The following is a 5000-nucleotide window of genomic DNA, read 5'->3' on the forward strand; positions in this document are numbered from 1 at the left end:
AAAATGCCAATTCAAATTGAATGAATTCAAAAGTATGTTCGTATCGGAATTAGAAATTCTTTCGTTTTCATCCATTAAATAATATTGAAATACTTGAGAAGTCTGTTTTAAATTGGCGAGTTGCAAATATTTAGTTAACGAAATCTGATTATGAGTTATTAAATGGTAAAATGAATAAAAATTATCAATTTGAGAGGCTGTTCCGAAAGGGCCTAACGAATTCGTAATTGGAATTAGAAGATCTCTTTTAATTGATTCTTTTATCCCATTGTAATATTTTAGATCGTTGAATGGACTCATTTGAAAACAATTGTATGATGACAAAATTATCAAAGATTGGGATTCTTTACTTCTATTCAACAACGTACGAAAAGTTCCTTGATTTTGGCTATGGCTAAATGGTTGTTGAATCCTTGCCTTGGAATAAATAGAATCAAATGGATTGATATTGGTACGATCCGACCTATTATCAGAGGTTAATCCCGAACCTAACGGATCATTCCTTTTTCGGATATACGAAGTATGGGATTTCACTAAGTTGATTCTTAGGAAATCTTGAATCAGACCATTTGCACTTACTTCAATAAAGGAAGAGCGGGCCTCCTCGATAGAAGAATTTTTTTTATCTTGGTCCCAGTTCAATAGTAAACAGGTCCGAACTAATTGAATACTTGTGCCAGAAATCCCCCGAATTGGTTTACCATTTCCATAAAGTATATAATTTACAACTCTAAGTTCTAGATTATCCCTTTCCCGCAATGGATCCTGGGGGAAAAGTGTTGCTAAATTTATACCGTCCGCTATTTCATATATGATTACGGGTCGAACCAAAACAAAATACTTTTTCTTGGTGGGTGTGATCCATTGGACATAAATCCAATTTTTCAATTTTTTCGATTCCTTAGAATTTTTTTTTACCGTTCCCGGTGGTATCAAGATGCCGCTGTGTCGGAATATCTTATCCATCTCTCCAGGAAAATGGATATCTCCAGAAAATATTTTTAGTTCAATCCTTTTTTTTTTTCTCTCCATTCGAACCAATCCGCCTACTCGGCTTCTTGTATTTAAAGTGATTCGTGTATCTATCCCAATGATACTATTGTTCCGTACCATTATGGACGAAGACTCGGGTAAAATATGCACTTCCTCGGGAATGAAAAAAAATCGATCTACTTTCGTTTGATATTTTGGCTTAAATTCTTTGACTCCCCGATACTCAATTAAATCCTCTTTTTTGAGGATTGAATGCAACCCTATGGTTCCATATTTAGTAATTCCCGAACTCTTTCTTCTGTATTGAGGATCATCGAAATAAGCAAGAATACTATTTCTACGAAAAATACCATTTATGGGTATTTCAATCGAAATACCGGGACGGGGCATTAGTTCTTTCTCTCGTTCTTGAATCGATTGGAATGGAATGATGAATCTATTTCTTCGCCTCTTTGTCAATAAAAAAACATCAGAATTATCATGGAGAATAGTAGGAAGTATGAGATTACAATGACTCGTATATATGATTCGATTAAATTCTGAATAATCAGGAATACTACTTTCTTTTTTACCAGAAAGATTCAAACTGTTGTGTTTCACTTGATCATTATTTACTGTATTTACTGAAAGGCTAGAAAAATATCTTCCTTCAGCAGAAAGAGAATGAACGTTCGTTTGATCTTGATCCTTGTGGAGTGAAAAAGGGACTGCACTGGATCTGCACGAACCTCCTGATAATATCCACAAATGACTTGTTTTTGGTAAAAGATGTACATTACTATACGTAAATTCCGGCGCATGGTATACATCAGTACTCCAGTGCATTTCTCCCTCTGAATCAGAATAAATATGTTTTCGAACCCTCTCTTTAAAATTTAAAGTATATGCTCCCGCGCGAATCTCAGCAATCACTTGTTCTGATTCTATGTATTGATCATTTTGAACTAAAATCAAACTTTTGGGTGGAATAGTCACGTTATGTATAAGATTTTCACTCTCAATAGTTACATACAAGTCTATATAACATAGAAAAGCAGGGTGCCCATGACGTGTACGTGTGGGATGAACCAAATCCTCGTTGAATTTTATTTTTCCATTAGAAGGGGCTCGTACATGTTCTGCAGTACCCCCTGTGAACACTCCACCGGTATGAAAAGTTCTTAATGTTAGTTGAGTGCCCGGTTCTCCAATAGATTGACCCGCAATAATACCTACAGCTTCTCCCAATTCGACCAGGTCGCCATGAGTGGGGCTCCTGCCATAACATAATCGGCAGATCCAAGATGTACTCTTACAAGTAAAGGGGGTTCGGATAGATATTGGTTGTGTTTGAAAGGTTATGAATCGAGTGACAAGTCCAATCCCAATATCTTGATTTCGAACGGCAATGCATCGTGGGCCTATATATATATCGTCTGCTAATACACGGCCAATCAATGTTTGTATAAAAATTCTTTCCGGCATCATCCCATTTTGAGGACTCACAGAAATGCCTCGTATGGTGCCGCAATCTGTTCTACGTACAACAATGTGTTGAACTACTTCAACAAGTCTGCGTGTAAGATATCCAGCATCCGATGTTCGTACAGCAGTATCCACAACCCCTTTTCGGGCTCCGTAACAAGAAATGATATATTCTGTTAAAGACAGTCCTTCACGTAAATTACTTTGAATAGGTAAATCAATCATTTGTCCTTGTGGATCCGACATTAATCCTCTCATACCTACTAATTGGTGTACTTGGGATGCATTTCCTCTAGCTCCCGAAAAGGACATCATATGGACTGGATTAAAGGGGTCGGTCATCCTAAAATTAGGATTCATTTCTTGTCGCAAATATTCACTTGTCGCATACCATATCTCAATAGATTGGCGTAATTTTTCTACCGCGTGTACATTTCCATAATGATGGTGTTTTTCCAAAATAAAACTTTGTTGTTCAGCATCTTGGACTAGCCACCCCTTAGAAGGTATTGTTAAAAGATCATCAATTCCTAATGAAATGGATGTAGCAGTGGTTGTCGGAACCCCAGAGTTTTTACTTGATCCAGGATGTGTGATGTATATGCCATTCCGAAGTGATCTATTAATCTACTAATAAGTCGTTTAATAGCAGTTCCATCTATCACTTTATTGTGAAAGACCAGATTGGCCCGTTCTGCCATAAGTACCTCCCTATTCCGCTGAGTGGGGTTCGACAATGGGTTTGAGTCAATGATTGGAAAACTTCCTTTTCTCGATCTTGATTCGCATAGAAATTCAGGAACTATAGTCCTAGGTGAACTGGAGAAACCCAAAATGACACGGGTGTCATAGAATTACTTAGTTTAGATACCATATGATTAGGTACCATATGAGTAGGCTCGGCAAAACCCTTGGATAGCTTCTTCGATTTCTCGATAAAGAGAAATATGACCAACTGTGGTTCGAACGTATATACAAATAATTTCTTTTTTTATACTTCTTACTATTAGATAGTGCCCATAAATCTCATGATAGGTACCCAAAGATTCATAGTGAACTTCGATGGGAGTTTCTCTTGAAGTAATAACGCGTTGATCTAGTCGCCACCGGAGCCACAAAGGGCTATCTAAATTGATTCTTTTCTGCCGATAAGCTCCAATTGCATCATAGGAATTACAAAAAAAAGGTTCTTTCGTATACTTATAGTTATTATCATCAATTCTTTTATTTTGATAATTTCTGCGATTACATGGATTATACCTATTTGCACAAATACCTCGACGATTTCCACTCGTTAATACATAGAGCCCAATAAGCATATCTTGAGTTGGTACGGAAATAGGATCCCCAATAGCTGGAGACAAGAGGTTCATATGAGAAAACATAAGTAAACGGGCCTCCGCTTGAGCCTCCAAAGATAAAGGTACATGAACAGCCATTTGATCACCATCAAAGTCTGCATTGAATCCCTTACAAACTAATGGATGAAAACAAATAGCATGTCCTTCTACTAAAATGGGTTGGAACGCCTGTATGCCTAATCTATGCAGAGTAGGCGCCCTATTCAGTAATACGGGATGCCCTTGCATAACTTCCTGAAGTATTTCCCATACAACCGGCTCTTTTTCCCGAATTTTACTCTTAGCAACTCCTATATTCGAAGCAAAGTGTTGTCTAATTAAACCACGAATTACAAATGTCTGGAAAAGCTCTATTGCTATTTCGCGAGGCAATCCACATCGATGTAATGAAAGTGAGGGACCTACGACAATCACAGAACGCCCCGAATAATCGACCCGTTTGCCAAGCAGAGTCTCACGAAATCTTCCCTCTTTTCCTTCAATTACATCTGAAAACGACTTGTAAACCTTATTATGACCGTCCCTCATTGGTTGTCCGCGGATTCCATTATCAAGAAGTGTATCCACAGCCTCTTGTACCAATTTCTCCTGACACATTACTAATTCCCCTGGCGTAGATCTACTTGTTGTTAAGAGATCGATAAGAGTATTGTTCCGATAAATAACTCTTCTATAGAGTTCATTAATATCTGAGCTCATTAGTTTACCCCCATCTATCTGAATGATCGGTCTCAACTCGGGAGGAAGAACTGGTAATAGACATAAAACCATCCATTCTGGTTCTATATTTGTTCGAATAAAATGCTTAGCCAATTCCATGCGCCTAACCAAAAAATCCCTTCTTCTTCCAACTTTTCGATCTTCCCATTCATTACCCGTGGGCCCCTCTTCCCCTAATTCTTTCCATTCTACCAACGAATAATCTATAATAATTCGCAAATCCAAATCGGCTAATTGTTCTCGGATAGCACCTGCTCCAGTAGAAATTTCTCTATTTCGAAATGTATCGAAGCCCTGGGTAGTAAAAAAAAGTGGGATGCTGTATTTCCAGGATTGGATTTCATATTCGAATGAACCTCGTAATCGTAAGAAAGTAGGTTTTTTAGCTATGGGCCTAGCAAAAGAAAAATTTGGATAGGATCCTATAGGATCTCCCCCTTTCAAAACCGGACGTGAAAGTTT

Source organism: Pyrus communis, unplaced genomic scaffold (assembly GCF_041283825.1).
Source record: "Pyrus communis isolate YQ-2024b unplaced genomic scaffold, ASM4128382v1 ptg000031l, whole genome shotgun sequence".
In the NCBI taxonomy this organism is placed as follows: Eukaryota; Viridiplantae; Streptophyta; class Magnoliopsida; order Rosales; family Rosaceae; genus Pyrus; species Pyrus communis.